The sequence below is a fragment of the Heptranchias perlo genome, chromosome 2 (assembly GCF_035084215.1).
Source record: "Heptranchias perlo isolate sHepPer1 chromosome 2, sHepPer1.hap1, whole genome shotgun sequence".
In the NCBI taxonomy this organism is placed as follows: domain Eukaryota; kingdom Metazoa; phylum Chordata; class Chondrichthyes; order Hexanchiformes; family Hexanchidae; genus Heptranchias; species Heptranchias perlo.
In genome coordinates, this window is record NC_090326.1 from 8420860 (window position 1) to 8439798 (window position 18939).

General features: G+C 44.4%; 1 protein-coding gene across 3 annotated transcripts in view; it reads left to right on the forward strand.

Annotated features, from left to right (window-relative positions):
• LOC137334924 (C-C chemokine receptor type 3-like) overlaps positions 1-18939 on the forward strand; it is a 195570-nt gene that overhangs the window by 145281 nt on the left and 31350 nt on the right. The window contains exon 1 of one of the 3 annotated variants that reach the window (XM_068000019.1): positions 8216-8285. The exons of 1 other annotated variant lie outside the window; for it this stretch is intronic. The gene's annotated coding sequence lies outside the window, so the exon portion shown is untranslated. Of the gene's footprint in view, positions 1-8215; positions 8286-12124; positions 12193-18939 lie in introns of those variants that run through there. One more of the 3 variants, XM_068000032.1, reaches the window with a different exon arrangement.

The following is an 18939-nucleotide window of genomic DNA, read 5'->3' on the forward strand; positions in this document are numbered from 1 at the left end:
ACGGTGACAGCAATATTACTGCAATCAGACTGACAGTGACAACAATATTACTGCTATCAGCCTGACAGTGACAGCAATATTACTGCAATCAGACTGATAGTGACAGCAATATTACTGCAATCAGACTGACAGTGACAGTAATATTACTGCAATCAGACTGACAATAAAAGCAATATTACTGCAATCAGCCTGACAGTGACAGCAATATTACTGCAATCAGCCTGACTGTGACAGCAATATTACTGCAATCAGACTGACATTAACAGCAATATTACTGCAATCAGACTGACAATAACAGCAATATTACTGCAATCAGACTGACAGTGACAGCAATATTACTGCAATCAGCATGACAGTGACAGCAATATTACTGCAATCAGCCTGAGAGTGACAGCAATATTACTGCAATCAGACTGACAGTGACAGCAATATTACTGCAATCAGACTGACAGTGACAGTAATATTTCTGCAATCAGAATGACAATAACAGCAATATTACTGCAATCAGACTGACAATAACAGCAATATTACTGCAATCAGACTGACAGTGACAGCAATATTACTGCAATCAGCCTGACAGTGACAGCAATATTACTGCAATCAGACTGGTACTGACAGCAATATTACTGCAATCAGCCTGACAGTGACAGCATTATTACTGCAATCAGACTGACAGTGACAGCAATATTACTGCAGTCAGCCTGACAGTGAGAGCAATATTACTGCAATCAGCCTGACGGTGACAGCAATATTACTGCAATCAGACTGACAGTGACAACAATATTACTGCTATCAGCCTGACAGTGACAGCAATATTACTGCAATCAGACTGATAGTGACAGCAATATTACTGCAATCAGACTGACAGTGACAGTAATATTACTGCAATCAGACTGACAATAAAAGCAATATTACTGCAATCAGCCTGACAGTGACAGCAATATTACTGCAATCAGACTGACAGTGACAGCAATATTACTGCAATCAGACTGACAGTGACAGCAATATTACTGCAATCAGACTGACAGTGACAGCAATATTACTGCAATCAGCCTGACAGTGACAGCAATATTACTGCAATCAGACTGACAGTGGCAGCAATATTACTGCAATCAGACTGACAGTAACAGCAATATTACTGCAATCAGCCTGACAGTGACAGCAATATTACTGCAATCAGACTGACAGTGACAGCAACATTACTGCAATCAGACTGACAGTGACAGCAATATTACTGCAATCAGCCTGACAGTGACAGCGATATTACTGCAATCAGCCTGACAGTGACAGCAATATTACTGCAATCAGCCTGTCTATAACAGCAATATTACTGCAATCAGCCTGACAGTGACAGCAATATTACTACAATCAGACTGACAGTGACAGCAATATTACTGCAATCAGACTGACAGTGACAGCAATATTACTGCAATCAGACTGACAGTGACAGCAATATTACTGCAATCAGCCTGACAGTGACAGCAATATTACTGCAATCAGACTGACAGTGACAGCAATATTACTGCAATCAGACTGACAGTAACAGCAATATTACTGCAATCCGCCTGACAGTGACAGCAATATTACTGCAATCAGACTGACAGTGACAGCAATATTACTGCAATCAGACTGACAGTGACAGCAATATTACTGCAATCAGCCTGACAGTGACAGCGATATTACTGCAATCAGCCTGACAGTGACAGCAAAATTACTGCAATCAGCCTGTCTATAACAGCAATATTACTGCAATCAGCCTGACAGTGACAGCGATATTACTGCAATCAGCCTGACAGTTACAGCGATATTACTGCAATCAGCCTGACAGTGACAGTGATATTACTGCAATCAGCCTGACAGTAACAGCGATATTACTGGAATCAGACTGACAATAACAGCAATATTACTGCAATCAGACTGACAGTGACAGCAATATTACTGCAATCAGCCTGACAGTGACAGCAATATTACTGCAATCAGCCTGACAGTGACAGCAATATTACTACAATCAGCCTGACAGTGACAGCAATGTTACTGCAATCAGCCTGACTGTGACAGCAATATTACTGCAATCAGACTGACTGTGACAGCAATATTACTGCAATCAGACTGACAGTCACAGCAATATTACTGCAATCAGCCTGACAGTGACAGCAATATTACTGCAATCAGACTGACAGTGACAGCAATATTACTGCAATCAGCCTGACAGTGACAGCAATATTACTGCAATCAGACTGACAGTGACAGCAATATTACTGCAATCAGCCTGACAGTGACAGCAATATTACTGCAATCAGACTGACAGTGACAGCAATATTACTGCAATCAGACTGACAGTAACAGCAATATTACTGCAATCAGCCTGACAGTGACAGCAATATTACTGCAATCAGACTGACAGTGACAGCAATATTACTGCAATCAGACTGACAGTGACAGCAATATTACTGCAATCAGCCTGACAGTGACAGCGATATTACTGCAATCAGCCTGACAGTGACAGCAATATTACTGCAATCAGCCTGTCTATAACAGCAATATTACTGCAATCAGCCTGACAGTGACAGCGATATTACTGCAATCAGCCTGACAGTTACAGCGATATTACTGCAATCAGCCTGACAGTGACAGTGATATTACTGCAATCAGCCTGACAGTAACAGCGATATTACTGGAATCGGACTGACAGTAACAGCAATGTTACTGCAATCAGCCTGTCTATAACAGCAAGATTACTGCAATCAGCCTGTCAATAACAGCAGTGTTACTGCAACCAACCTGTCAATAACAGCAATGTTACTGCAATCAGCCTGTCTATTACAGCAATGTTACTGCAATCAGCCTGTCCATAACAGCATTGTTACTGCAATCAGCCTGTCAATAACAGCATTGTTACTGCAATCAGCCTGTCAATAACAGCAATGTTACTGCAATCAGCCTGTCTATTACAGCATTGTTACTGCAATCAGCCTGTCAATAACAGCATTGTTACTGCAATCAGCCTGTCAATAACAGCAATGTTACTGCAATCAGCCTGTCAATAACAGCATTGTTACTGCAATCAGCCTGTCCATAACAGCATTGTTACTGCAATCAGCCTGTCCATAACAGCAATGTTACTGCAATCAGCCTGTCTATTACAGCATTGTTACTGCAATCAGCCTGTCGATAACAGCAATGTTACTGCAATCAACTTGACAATAACAGCAATGTTACTGCAATCAGCCTGTCAATAACAGCATTGTTACTGCAATCAGCCTGTCTATAACAGCATTGTTACTGCAATCAGCCTGTCCATAACAGCATTGTTACTGCAATCAGCCTGTCTATAACAGCATTGTTACTGCAATCAGCCTGTCTATAACAGCAATGATACTGCAATCAGCCTGTCCATAACAGCAATGTTACTGCAATCAGCCTGTCTATTACAGCATTGTTACTGCAATCGGCCTGTCCATAACAGCAATGTTACTGCAATCAACTTGACAATAACAGCAATGTTACTGCAATCAGCCTGTCAATAACAGCATTGTTACTGCAATCAGCCTGTCAATAACAGCATTGTTACTGCAATCAGCCTGTCAATAACAGCAATGTTACTGCAATCAGCCTGTCTATAACAGCATTGTTACTGCAATCAGCCTGTCTATAACAGCAATGTTACTGCAATCAGCCTGTCAATAACAGCAATGTTACTGCAATCAGCCTGTCTATAACAGCATTGTTACTGCAATCAGCCTGTCTATAACAGCATTGTTACTGCAATCAGCCTGTCTGTAACAGCAGTGTTACTGCAATCAACCTCTCTATAACAGCAATGTTACTGCAATCAGCCTGTCAATAACAGCAGTGTTACTGCAATCAGCCAGTCAATAACAGCAATGTTACTGCAATCAACTTGACAATAATAGCAACGTTACTGCAATCAGCCAGTCAATAATTTCCCTTTTAATGATGCTGATTTTATATATTAGGCTTGAGTTTCTGAAATTGCTCTCCCAGTGAGGGAGTTTTGCACATTGGGAAATCTCAGGCTCTCATGTCATGACTTTCTGTCCACCTGAAGGGAAGTGATCAGGTCTGTATTGCTTTCTCAGTAAAATAGTAAAAGATACACCGAATGTTAAATAACAGTCTTACAAATTTAAATTGTGACAAGATTTTCACATTTTATTTGAAAACTACTAAATAATACACGTTCTGCATTTTACGGCTGTACCTAATGCATCTTCAATGTTCCTTCTTTCCAAATATCCGTAGATAGGCGGTGGTGTCAGAGGACTGGAGAATTGCAAATGTTACACGCTTGTTCAAAAAAGGGTGTAAGGATAAACCCAGCAACTACAGGCCAGTCAGTTTAACCTCAGTGGTGGGGAAACTTTTAGAAATGATAATCCAGGACAGAATTAACAGTCACTTGGACGAGTGTGGATTGATTAGAGAAAGCCAGCACGGATTTGTTAAAGGCAAATCGTGTTTAACTAACCTGATCAGAGTTTTTTGATGAGGTAACTGAGAGTGTAGATGAGGGCAATGCAGTTGATGTGGTGTATATGGACTTTCAAAAGTCATTTGATAAAGTGCCGCACGGTAGGCTTATCATCAAGATTGCGGCCCATGGAATAAAGGGGGCAGTAGCTACATGGTTACAGAATTGGCTAAGGGACAGGAAACAGAGAGTAGTGGTGAACGGTTGTTTTTCGGACTGCAGAGAGGTGTACAGTGGTGTTCCCCAGGGGTCGGTGCTGGGACCGCTGCTTTTCTTAATATATATTAATGACTTGGATTTGGGTGTACAGGGCAAAATATCAAAATTTGCAGATGACACAAAACTTGGAAGGGTAGTGAACAGTGAGGAGGATAGTGATAGACTTCAAGCGGATATAGATAGGCTTGGGCATAGGCGGACACGTGGCAGATGAAATTTAATGCAGAAAAATGCGAAGTGATACATTTTGGTGGGAAGAACGAGGAGATGCAATATAAACTAGAGGGCACAACTCTAAAAGGGATACAGGAACAGAGAGATCTGGGGGTATATGTGCACAAATCATTGAAGGTGGCAGGGCAGGTTAAGAAAGCAGTTAAAAAAGCATACGGGATCCTGGGCTTTGTAAATAGAAGCATAGAGTACAAAAGTATGGAAGTCATGATGAACCTTTATAAAACACTGGTTCGGCCATAACTGGAGTATTGTGTCCAATTCTGGGCACCGCACTTTAGGAAAGATGTGAAGGTCTTAGAGAGGGTGCAGAAAAGATTTACTAGAATGATTCCAGGGATGACAGACTTTAGTTACGTGGATAGACTGGAGAAGCTGGGTTTGTTCTCCTTGGAACAAAGACGTTTGTGAGGAGATTTGAAAGAGGTATTCAAAATCATGAAGGGTCCAGATAGAGCAGACAGAGAGAAACTGTTCCCATTGGCAGAAGAGTCAAGAACCAGAGGACATAGAGTTAAGGTGACTGGCAAAAGAACCAAAGGTGACATGAGGAAAATCTTTTTTACACAGCGAGTGGTTAGGGTCTGGAATGCACTGCCCGAGGGGGTGGTGGAGGCAGATTCAATCATGGCCTTCAGAAGGGAACTGGATAAATACTTGAAAGGAAAAAGTTTCCAGGGCTACGGGGAAAGGGCAGGGGAGTGGGACTAACAGGATAGCTCTTGCTTAAAGCCGGCACGGACTTGATGGGCCGAATGGCCTCCTTCCATGCTGTAACCTTTCTATGATTCTATGATTTTTATCTGAATGCACGTAGCATTTGTAACAAAATGGACAAGTTAACGGCACAAATAACTAAGTATGGGTATGATCTTGTGGCCATTACAGAAACATGGCTGTAGGGTGACAACGACTGGGAATTAAATAGGCCACGGTATTTAACAATCAGGAAGGACAGGCAGGAAGGAAAGGGAGGTGGGGTGGCTATGTTAATAAAGGAAGGAATCACTGTAATACTGAGAAATGATATTGGGACAAAGGATCAGGATAATGAAACAGTTTGGGTAGAGATAAGGAATAATAAGGGGAAAAAACATTAGTGGGCGTAGTATATAGGCCTCCTAATAGTTGCAACTCTGCTGGAAGAAGTATTAATCAGGAAATACTCAGGGCATGTAATAAGGGAACAACTATAATTATGGGGGATTTTAACTATCATATTAACTGGACAAATCAAATTGGGCAGGGCAGCCTTGAGGAAGAGTTTATTGAGTGTATTAGGGATGGATTTCTTGAGCAGTATGTAACTGATCCTACAAGGGGGCAAGCAACCTTGGACCTGGTCCTGTGTAATGAGCCAGGATTAATTAATAATGTCCCAGTTAAGGATCCCCTTGGAATGAGTGACCATAACATGGTTACATTCCATATCCAATTAGAGGGTGAGAAGGTTGGTTCTCAAACAAGCGTACTGAGCTTGAATAAAGGAGACTATGATGGTATGAGAGCGGAATTGATTAAAGTGGACTGGGAAAATAGATTAAAGGGTAAGACGGTACATGAGCAGTGGTGTTCATTCAAGGAGTTATTTTACAACTTTCAAAAAATATATATTCCACTGAGGAAAAAAGGGTGTAAAAGAAATGACAGCCATCCATGGCTAAGTAATGAAATTAAGGATAGTATCCGACTAAAAACAAGGACATATAAGGTAGCCAAACTTAGTGGGAGGATAGAAGATTGGGAAGTCTTCAAAAGACAGCAAAAAGTAACTAAAGGATTGATTAAGAAAGGGAAGATAGATTATGAAAATAAATTAGAAAAAAATATAAAAACAGATAGCAAGAGTTTCTACAGTTATAAAAAAGAAAAAGGGTGGCTAAGGCAAACATAGGTCCCTTAGAGGATGAGACCGGGAAATTAATGGTGGGAAACATGGAGATGGCAAAAATGCTGAACAAATATTTTGTTTCAGTCTTTACGGCTCCCTGTTGATAGTGTGTGCTTGTAACATCAGCCACTCTCTGGGAGGAGTCAGAACTGCTTGCTTTGTGATTGATTGGAAATGTTTTGACCAATATTTTTATTCAAATTGGTTCAAAAACATTGCACCTCATCAAGTTCATGACACAATTGACTTTTCAGAGCAACACTGAGGTAATTTTAATCTAATCCATCCGGTGAGAATCTGGGGGGATCGGATTGTCCGCCCGTCCGAAATGGTCAGTTTCCCACTGGACGAGGTTAAAATTACCCCATGCTTATGATGCAAATACATCATCAAAACTATTGCAGTCGTCTCTCAGAGTAAGCAAAAAGCATTGAATGTCATTCACTTTCCTCGATTGTATAAGCATCTCAAGAGATTGTAGAGGTTCAGAACTCACAAGGGGCAATTTTAACCCTAACCATCCGGCGGCAACTGGGCGAGTGGGCAGTTCAACTCAACCGGGTGACTTACTCTCCGATGTCCTGCCTGCATCCCGCTGCCTTCCATTTTAACCTGATCTTTTGAGCAGGCGGGGCCCTTTATGCAGATCGGGGTCTGATGACGCCATTGATCCCCGACTGCAATTTTAACTCTGGTCCGAGCAGGGAAGCCTCTGCTGCTTTCCCACCAGGTGAAGACAGCTGGAAGAAGATCCAGGACCAGAAAAGGCCATTTACGGTAAGTTTTTTAACTTTCCTTGCAAAACCCTCTCCCCGTGAACTAATCTTCTTGCTGGTGAACCTTCCTTGGTCCCCTGCCACACAAACTTCCACTCTCACCCTCCAGCCAGCCGCCGCTCCCCACCTGTTTGCCTGGAGCTGTGGAGGCTGAGTCATTGAACACATTCAAGGCTGAGTTAGACAAATTTTTGATCAGCAGGGGAGTCAAATGATATGGGGAAAAGGCGGGAAAGTGGAGTTGAGGTAAAAATCAGATCAGCCATGATCTCATTGAATGGCGGAGGAGGCTCGAGGGGCCGAATGGCCTACTCCTGCTCCTATCTCTTATGGTCTTATAGTCTTATGGACCCCCCGCTACCTGTTTGCCGCTAGGTCCACCACCGCCTCCGCCCCCCCCCCAACCTGACCGAACTCTGCTCCCAGTTAAAATTCCCCTTAAAGGGCTAACAACCAGATGATACTAACTGATTTTATTTCTATAACGAGATATAGAAACTCTGTGGTCGCTCTACTGGTTACAAAATGCACAAGTGAATCCTGGAGTGACATATTTGATTCTATATAAAGTAGAAAACCCTCATTTAAAATTTTTGCATTTCTACTCATGAGAAGCCAACACAAGGGATTATTCTGAGTGTCTCTCGTTAATGATTGAAAACCTATTTACCGGGTGAGTCCTGGCTGAGTACAATTAAAATAAGATTTGGTAATGTTTACTTTTATTTTGCTTAATATTGTAGCTGCTTGTTGACATGAGCCAGATGGAGATTTGGTTTCTGAAGAGTATGTAGAGTTTAAACTAGTTTTCTCAGCATGAGGTAGAGCCTTATGGTCCATGACCCACGTCGGAAATACAGTAAAGACTGGTCAGATCTGTTGTGACCTCTAAAACCGTTTGCTGTACATGAGTGTACGTGAGTGTTATAGATGGATGCAGATTTGTCAACTGAAGTGATCAGTTCTGTACCGCACTCTCAGCCAAATATTAAAAGATACACTGCATTTAAAACAACAAACTTTATTGCCCTGTGACTGTAGCATTTAAACTGTGGCAGTGTTTTCACACATTGTTTGAAGAGTGCCGAGTAAGGCAGGTTCTGTACCTTCAGTTGTACCCAGTGCATCTTATCTTCACTGACTGTTTCTTGTTGTTGCCTGAACTTTCCTGGAGAAACGTGATTGATCCATTGGACTTATTGTCCAACCCTCCTGCAGACAGGTGAGCTGTTCCACTGGGTGCATAAAGGGGAAATATTTCCAGTGTCGCGTTGTCAGTCCCTTGATATTCTATCCGTACCATTTCTTACGTTTGGTATTTTCCCTATTTTTGTAAGTTATTTTCTCCAGCTGACTGAGGTCTTTCCCTGACATGGGGCTCATGTGTGTCCACATTCAAGGCAAGTCCATGACTTATTCTCAGGTCTCTGCCTTGCACTGCCTGTTAGGAGAGTAGCACCCCTTCCTGCTAAGGAAAGTTCCTTACTTCCAATTACAGATATTCCAACGGAGACCACAGAACAACATTCTGTCCCATGTTGCACATATGTAGCCTGTGTACGAAACACCGCATTTTGATCTTTTGGTAGTGTTCTGCTCTGCACTTTTAAAATGTTACTGCTCTTTGTGGAAGGCAATAGCATATACATGGGGAAGAGGAGCCCCAAACATACAGTTCTGTTTGATCCGAAGTTTGAGGCTTTGAAATGGGAAATTATTTCTGTTGGAAACTAGCAGGCGTTGTTTTTTTTGCAGTAATTAACAATAAATTACATGATTTATGCCTTTGGGAAAACTCACAATTTCTCACTGGGGTGACACTGCTCCTTCCCCTCCTGAAGTACTATCTGTGAATCATTTTTTATTTGCCTAACAAGACAGACAATTGCTGTGTATCTGAAATATGAGGTTCCACCTCTTACTATGATTTGATGGCAATCTCATAAAACATGGCATGGGTTCCCTGCTAGCCTAATGGCTAAAAGCGCTGCCCACTGTAGCGCCAAGGCACTCTCCCAACACCCTCCACCACTTTAACAGTTTCCAGTTTCCCGGCCCTAACTGTCTCCTTTTCACCATGGCATCCAGTCCCTCTACACCTCCATCCCCCACCAGGACGGCCTGCGGGCCCTCTGCTTCTTCCTTGAACGGGGGCCCAACCAGTCCCCATCCACCACCACCCTCCTCCGCCTGGCTGAACTTGTTCTTACACTGAACAACTTCTCCTTTGATTCCACTCACTTCCTCCAAATAAAAGGTGTCGCTATGGGAACCTGTACGGGTCCCAGCTATGCCGGCCTTTTTGTGGGATGGGTGGAACATTCCTTGTTCCAGTCCTATTCAGGTCCCTCCCTCACCTCTTTTTCCATTACATTGATGACTGTGTCAGTGCCATTTCCTGCTCTCGCCCCGAACTGGAAAATTTCACCAACTTTGCTTCCAATTTCCACCCTTCCCTCACCTTCACATGGTCCATCTCCGACTCTTCCCTTCCCTTCCTCGACTTCTCCATCTCCATTTCTGGGGATAGTCTGTCCACCAATATCTATTATAAGCCCACCGACTCCCTCAGCTACCTTGATTACACTTCCTCCCACTTCCTGTAATGACTCTATTCCCTTCTCCCAGTTTCTCCGTCTCTGTCGCATCTGTTCTGCTGATGCCATCTTCCACACCAGTGCTTCCGATATGTCTTCCCTTTTCCTCAACCGAGGATTCCCCTCCACTGTAGTTGACAGGGCCCTCGACCATGTCCGTCCCATTTCCCACACTTCTGCCCTCACCCCTTCCCCTCCCTCCCAGAACCATGATGGGGTTCCCCTTGTCCTCATCTTCCACCCCACCAGCATCCACATTCAACGTATTATCCTCCGTCATTTCTGCCACCTCCAGTGCGATCCCACCACGAACACATCTTCCCCTCCCCTCCCCTTTCAGCGTTCACTCCGCGACATCCTGGTCCATTCTTCCATCACCATCCAATATGGGGCTGAAATAGCTCAGTTGGGAGAGCGTTAGATTGAAGATCTAAAGGTCCCGGGTTTCGGCAGTTTTAGGAAAATCATGTCTCACAAATTTGATTGAGCTTTTTGAAGGGGTAACCAAAAAGATAGATGAGGGCTGTGCAGTAGACGTGGTCTACATGGACTTTAGCAAAGCATTTGACAAGGTACCGCATGGTAGGTTGTTACATAAGGTTAGATCTCACGGGATCCAAGGTGAGGTAGCCAATTGGATACAAAATTGGATTGACGGCAGAAGACAGAGGGTGGTTGTAGAGGGTTGTGTTTCAAACTGGAGGCCCGTGGCCAGCAGTGTGCCTCAGGGATCGGTGCTGGGTCCGCTGTTATTTGTTATTTATATTAATGATTTGGATGAGAATTTAGGAGGCATGGTTAGTAAGTTTGCAGATGACACCAAGATTGGTGGCATTGTGGACAGTGAAGAAGGTTATTTAGGATTGCAACGGGATCTTGATAAATTGGGCCAGTGGGCCGATGAATGGCAGATGGAGTTTAATTTAGATAAATGTGAGGTGATGCATTTTGGGAGATCGAATCGGGCCAGGACCTACTCCGTTAATGGTAGGGCGTTGGGGAGAGTTATAGAACAAAGAGATCTAGGAGTACAGATTCATAGCTCCTTGAAAGTGGAGTCACAGGTGGATAGGGTGGTGAAGAAGGCATTCAGCATGCTTGGTTTCATTGGTCAGAACATTGAATACAGGAGTTGGGATGTCTTGTTGAAGTTGTACAAGACATTAGTAAGGCCACACTTGGAATACTGTGTACAGTTCTGGTCACCCTATTATAGAAAGGATATTATTAAACTAGAAAGAGTGCAGAAAAGATTTACTAGGATGCTACCGGGACTTGATGGTTTGACTTATAGGGAGAGGTTGGATAGACTGAGACTTTTTTCCCTGGAGAGTAGGACGTTTCGGGGTGATCTTATAGAAGTCTATAAAATAATGGGGGGCATAGATAAGGTAGATAGTCAAAATCTTTTCCCAAAGGTAGGGGAGTCTATAACGAGGGGGCATAGATTTAAGGTGAGAGGGGAGAGATACAAAAGGGTCCAGAGGGGCAATTTTTTCACTCAAAGGGTGGTGAGTGTCTGGAACGAGCTGCCAGAGGCAGTAGTAGAGGCGGGTACAATTTTGTCTTTTAAAAATCATTTGGACAGTTACATGGGTAAGATGGGTATAGAGGGATATGGGCCAAATGCAGGCAACTGGGACTAGCTTAGTGGTATAAACTGGGCGACATGGACATGTTGGGCCGAAGGGCCTGTTTCCATGTTGTAAACTTCTATGACTCTATGACACCCCCAACACCCGCTCTCCTCCCCACGGCACCTTCCCGTGCGAGCACAGGAGATGCAACACCTGCCCTTTCACCTCCTCCCTTCCCACCGTCCAGGGTCCCAAACACTCCTTCCAGGTGAAACCGCGATTTACTTGTACTTCTTTCAATTTAATAAACTGCAGGTTCTGGAAATCTGAAATAAAAACAGAAAATGCTGGAGAAGCTCAGCAAGTGAGGCAGCGTCTGGGGAGAAAGAAACAGTTCACGTTTCAGGTCAGACTGGAAGATGTTAAAGAGTTAAATTTTTTAAGCAAATACAGATACAATTTAATAAACTGTATTTGCTACTCACGATGTGGTCTCCTATACACTGGGGAGAGCAAACACAGACTGGGTGATCACTTTACTGAACTCCTCCGCTCAGTCTGCAAGTGTGACCCTGACCTTCTGGTCACTTGTCATTTTAATTCCCCGTTCCATTCCCACTCTGACCTCTCTGTCCTCAGCCTCTTACACAGTTCCAGTGAAGCTGAATGGAAGCTCGAGGAACAGCACCTCATCTTTCGATTAGGCACTTTACAACCTTCCAGAATCATTGATTTCAATAACTTCAGATCATAACCACTGCTCCCATCAGCAGGTGCTGTTAATGGTTCTGCTGTTGCCATTTACAGCTCCTCTTGACCCATCTTTTGTTTCTTTACTTTTTTTTATTCGTTCATGGGATGTGGGCATCGTTGGCGAGGCCGGCATTTATTGCCCATCCCTAATTGCCCTTGAGAAGGTGGTGGTGAGCCGCCTTCTTGAACCGCTGCAGTCCGTGTGGTGAAGGTTCTCCCACAGTGCTGTTAGGAAGGGAGTTCCAGGATTTTGACCCAGCGACGATGAAGGAACGGCGATATATTTCCAAGTTCGGATGTTGTGTGACTTGGAGGGGAACGTGCAGGTGGTGTTGTTCCCATGTACTTGTCCCATTACCACCCTCCTTGCCTTGCACCATCATCCCTTTTGTCATTTAATCACTCCCTCCACCCTATCACAGACCTTCCCTTTTGTTCTTTCCTTCCCTCCCCCACTTTCCCTGGCTCTGTACTTGCTTAAAAACTTTAACTCTTTAACATCTTCCAGTCTGACCTGAAACGTTAACTCTGTTTCTCTCTCCACAGACGCTGCCTCACTTGCTGAGCTTCTCCAGCATTTTCTGTTTCTATTTCAGATTTCCAGAACCTGCAGTATTTTGCTTTTGACATGGCACCAAGGCAAGCAGACGAGGAGGTTCCAGGTTCAACTCCTCTTTAGTGCTGATCAAAAAGGCTAATGGATTGTTAGCTTTTATATACAGAGGGCTAGAATATAAAGGGGAAATTTTCCACAGCTATACAAAGCCCTGGTTCGGCCACATCTGGAGACCCTCGCCGGTGAGTATTGAAGGGCGTCTCCAGATGTGTCCAGGCACATGAAGCGCATCTTCAACATGCCGATGGCTTGCTTGACGACACATCAGGCTCTCGTTTTACCGCTCTTAGGCTTCATCGGCGGGGTTCCTCACAGGGGTCATCAGTCAGGTTTGAGGGGGGTATCCTTTGTCTCCTAACAGACACCCCTTAAGTCTGCTTCCAGGTACGCACAGGTCGGGGATATTGGACTGCCGCGGTACGAATCTGGCGCAGACCTGCAGGAACCTTTTCTTGTGGTTTCGCACCAGCTGAACGTTGATGGAGTGAAATCCCTTGCGGTTGACGAATGCTCCTGGTTTGACCAGGTGGTGCTCAGATTGCCACGTGTGTGCAGTCGATGACACCCTGTACCCGTGGGAAGCCAGCCAGAGACCCGAACCTGAGTCCCCGCTCAGTCTGGCTATTGTCATCACAGGGCAAGTTGACAAAAGTGGGTGCCCTGAAAAACACCCCATCTGCCAGCTGCCTCATACGTTTATGTGCAGCCGACTGCGAGACCCTTGGTATGTCTCCGGTAGCACCCTGGAAGGAGTCAAAGCCAATGAAATTGAGGCCAGTGGTGACTTTCACAGCAACTGGCAATGCATGGCCACCAGGTCCAGTAGGGAGCAGCTCTTATTGTAAGAGACTGCAGTGTCTGTGACCACCCAACATGACAATCTCAGCCGCCAGAAGCACTGCTGTTCAGAGAGGTTAAAAAAGCTGAGCCTTTGTCTGTACACTCATTGTTAGGTGGGTAGTGCCTCCTGCGAACTCGGCCCCGCTGTTGCTCTCCTCTCTATTGCTCCCCTCTCTGTTGTTCTCCTCTCTGTTGCTCTCCTCTCTGTTGTTCTCCTCTCTGTTGCTCTCCTCTCTGTTGTTCTCCTCTCCGTTGCTCTCCTCTCTGTTGCTCTCCTCTCTGTTGCTCTCCTCTCTGTTCTCCTCTCTGTTGCTCTCCTCTCTATTGCTCCCCTCTCTGTTGTTCTCCTCTCTGTTGCTCTCCTCTCTGTTGTTCTCCTCTCCGTTGCTCTCCTCTCTGTTGCTCTCCTCTCTGTTGCTCTCCTCTCTGTTCTCCTCTCTGTTGCTCTCCTCTCTGTTGCTCTCCTCTCTGTTGCTCTCCACTCTGTTGTTCTCCTCTCTATTGCTCTCCTCTCTATTGCTCGCCTCTCTGTTGTCCACCTGTAGCTCCCATCAGAGCATGACTTTGCTCCCATGCATGCTGATTGTCTTCCTTGTCCGAAGTCCAATCTAAAGCAGCCATGCGATCACCCATCCTGATGTTCTCTGTTTGAAAACCTCTAAACTTCTCCAATACTTATGTCTCTATTTGAGCTCTCAGCAGACCGTGTCCCAGAGGGAACTGAGAAATCAGCTGTGAGCACTGAGCCTTTATTCATATCGCGACACCTGACCTTTAACCATCCCCATTAACTGCCGCTCAATCTCACCTCCGTTTTACTGGCGAGTCTCGCGAAGCCCAGGAAACCCGTGCTGGAGGCTTTAATTTCCAATCGCTGCTAAAATCTCATTAATATACCCTCATTAACATATTGTAATGAAGGATCCACCTCTCGAGAACGAGTCGGGGTCCCGTTTCCCATTTTTGAAATTTTTACCACTCCCTCCCCCTGCCCATCCTGGGGGGGGGGAGTTAAAATCACCCCCAGAGTGTGTGAAGTTTGAACCAGTGCCCATAACTTATAACTGGACCGAACTGGTGTGAATGAATCAGTGCATCCAATCAGCCCTAATTCAGTCACCAGAACAAAGACAAGTCATCTCAACATTTGTGAACAATGGTTGTTAGGAGAGAACTGGTAATGGTCGGCCCTCTCCTAACCTTGTATTTTGTTACATTCAGTGCACCTTAATGAGGTGTGACCGAGTGAGTAAACACAGCTGTTTCTGCCTGAAATAAACGGAGCACTTCCGACACTGTAATCGCCAGCTTCGAAATTGGCGTTATTGAACTGGATGATGGTTATTGCTTTTTGGCCGTTATAAGCGACTGCCCATTTTAAACATGGACATTTGAAGTGGTGGGGACTGTACTACCACTGGGCCCTGCTTCTTAATCTGCTGGAACTTCTGGAACTCCGTTTGCAGAACCAGATTCCTAACCTTGCCAATGTCATTGGTCCCGACGTGAACTGTGACTTCCATCTGAACCCCTTCCCTGTCCAAAAACTTTTGCAGCTGCTTCGTTATGTACCTTACCGGGCAGCTGGGAGGCAACGCAACATTCAGAAGTCACTATCTATTCCTCTTACTATCGAATTTCCTACTACCACTGCTTTCCTGCACTTAACTGTCCCTCCTTGGGTAGCTCTTTGCTCCAGTGCCTTAGCATTGCTTGTGATTTCCATCCCTGAGTCACCACCCTCAGCTGCATCGTAACACTTTATACCTAAAAGACCCCCAGGAGTTTCCTGCATGGCCTCCACCTGAACCTGACTTCCCCCGCATTGGAAAGTTACCCAATTCCTTTCCTTTGCCTCACTCTATGTTTCAGCTATGGGTTAACCACCTTCTGCAATGTCCACTTTAGGAATCCTTCCTCCTCCTGTAGAGGACGCAGTGTCTCCAACTGTTTGTCAACTCAGTAACTTTGAGCTTGAGTGAGTTCATCTGGGGACCTTGTTACACGTGATGGTTTCCTAGACACTGAGGCCTGGATTTTTCTTGGCCCGTTGGCAACATGGTGGGGCATGATATTCGACTGCCCATGTGATGCTGCTGGCACCTGACTGCCCATGTGATGCTGCTGGCATCTGACTGCCCATGTGATGCTGCTGGCACCCGACTGCATGTTCCTCGAGGACACTAATTAAGAATGCAGGGTGGGTTAAAAGCAGGAATCCCACTGCAGAGTGGTTCTTTGCCACTGAGAGTTTAGCTACAACAGTTAAAAATCTGCTGCGGCTTAAAGGGCCAGTAGTCCAGAAAGAGGAGGAATCAGACAGGGGAGAAATTCAAAGCAGACTAAGTTGGAGTTTGGAGTCCATGTGTGTAAATGCCCGGAGCATGACAAATAAGGTTGGTGAGCTGCAGGTACAAGCTGTCACCTGGGGTTATGATATGGTGGCAATAACAGAGACCTGCCTCAAACAAGGGCAGGAATGGGAACTTAACATTCCTGGCTACAATGTATTCAGGAGGAGTAGGGAAGGAAATTTCAAAAAGATGTAAAAACAATAGAGTAGTGATAATGAGGGATTTCAATTATCCCAATATAGACTGGGGAAAGAAACAGTGTAAAGGACAAAAAGGGGGAGGAATTCCTGAAATGTGTACAAGAGAACTTTCTTGATCAGTATGTTTCCAGCCCAACGAGAAAGGAAGCAGTGCTGGATCTAGTTCTGGGGAATGAAGTGGGGCAGGTGGAGCATGTTTCAGTGGGGGAGGATTTCGAAAACAGCAATCACAATATCATTGGGTTTAAAGCAGTTATGGAAAAGGACAAAGAAAAATCAAACATGAAAATACTTAACTGGAAGAGGGCTAATTTCAGTGGGTTGAAAAGGGATCTGCCCCAGGTGGATTGGAATCAAAGGTTGGCAGGCAAAACAGTAAATGAGCAATGGGAGGCCTTCAAAGAGGAGATAGTTTGGGTACAGACTATGTGGGGGAAAGGAAGGGCACCCAAAGCTAAAGCTCCCTGGATGACTAAAGATATAGAGATTAAAATGAAACAGAAAAAGGAGGCTTATGATAAATGTCAGGTTCATAATACAGTAGAGAATCAAGCAGAATACAGGAAGTGCAGAGAAGAACTGAAAAAACAAATAAGAGGGGCAAAGAGAGAGCTAATAGATTAGCTGGTAACATAAAAGGGAACATGAAAGTCATTTATAAACATTTAAATAGTGGAAGGGTGGGACCGATTAGGGGCAAAATGGAGATCTTCTTATGGAGGCAGAGGGCATGGCTGAGGTACTAAATGAATACTTCGCATCGGTCTTCACTAGAGAAGAGGATGCTGCCAATGTAGCAGTAAAGGAGGAGGTAGTAGCGATATTGGATAGGATAAAAATAGATAAAGAGGAGGAACTTAAAAGATTGGCAGTACACATCCAGTCCAGATGGGATGCATCCTAGGTTACTGAGGGAAGTAAGGGTGGAAATTGCGGAGGCTCTGGCCACAATCTTCCAATCCTCCTTGGATACGGGGATGGTGCCAGAGGACTGGAGGATTGCAAATGTTATACACCTGTTGAAAAAGGAGAGAGGGCTAAACCCAATAATTGTAGGCCAGTCAGCCTAATGTCGGTGGTGGAGGAAATTTTAGAAACAGTAATCTGAGACGATTGATGAGGGTAGTGAGGTTGATGTTGTGTATATGGACTTTCAAAAGGCGTTTGATAAAGTACCACATAATAGACTTGTTAGCAAAATTGAAGCCCATGGGATAAAAGGGGCATTGGTAGCCTGGATACAAAATTGGCCAAGGGACAGAAAGCAGAGAGTAGTGGTGAACGGTTGTTTATCAGACTGGAGGGAAGTGGTGTTCCCCAGGGGTTGATATATATTGATGGCCTGGACTTGGACATACGGGGCATAATTTCAAAGTTTTCAGATGACACGGAGCTTAGAAGTGTAGTAAACAATATGGAGGGTAGTAACAGACTTCAGGAGGACATAGACAGACTGGTGAAATGGGCAAACACATGGTGGATGAAATTTAATGCAGAGGAGTCTGAAGTGATGCATTTTGGAAGGAAGAATGAAGAGAAGCAATATAAACTAAATGGTAAAATTTTAAACTTGGTGCAGGAACAGAGAGACCTGGGGATTTACGTTCACAAATCTTTGAAGGTGGCAGGACAAGTTAAGAAGGCTGTTAAAAAAACATCCTTGGCTTTATTAATAGAGGCAGAGAGTACAAAAGTAAAGAAGTTATGGTAAATATTTATAAACCCACTGGTTAGGCCTGAGCAGGTGTATTTTGTTCAATTCTAGGCAACACACTTTAGGAAGGATGTCAGGACCTTGGAGAGGGTGCTGAGGAGATTTGCTGGAACGGTGCCAGGGATGAAAGATTTCAGTTATGTGGAGAGATTAGAGAACATGGTGTTGTTCTCTTTAGAGCAGATAAGGTTAAGTGGAGATTTAATTGAGATGTTCAAAATTATGAGGAGTTTTGATAGGGAGAAACTGTTTCCAGTGGCAGGAGGGTCGGTAACCAGAGGACACAGATTTAAATTAATGGGCAAAAGAAACAGAGGGGAGATGAGATAAATTTCTTTTATACAGGAAAGCAAGGAAAACAACCCCAGTCTATCCAATCTTTCCTCATAGCTAAAATTCTCCAGTCCTGGCAATATCCTCGTAAATCTCCTCTGCACCCTCTCTAGTGTAATTACATCCTCCCTGTAACGTGGTGACCAGAACTGTGCGCAGTACTCAAGCTGTGGCCTAACTAGTGTTTTATACAGTTCCAGCAAAACATCCCTGCTCTTATATTCTACGCCTTGGCTAATAAAGGAAAGCATTCCATATGCCTTCTTAAACACCTTATCTACCTGTCCTGCTACCTTCAGGGATCTGTGGACATGCACTCCAAGGTCCCTCTGTTCCTCTACAC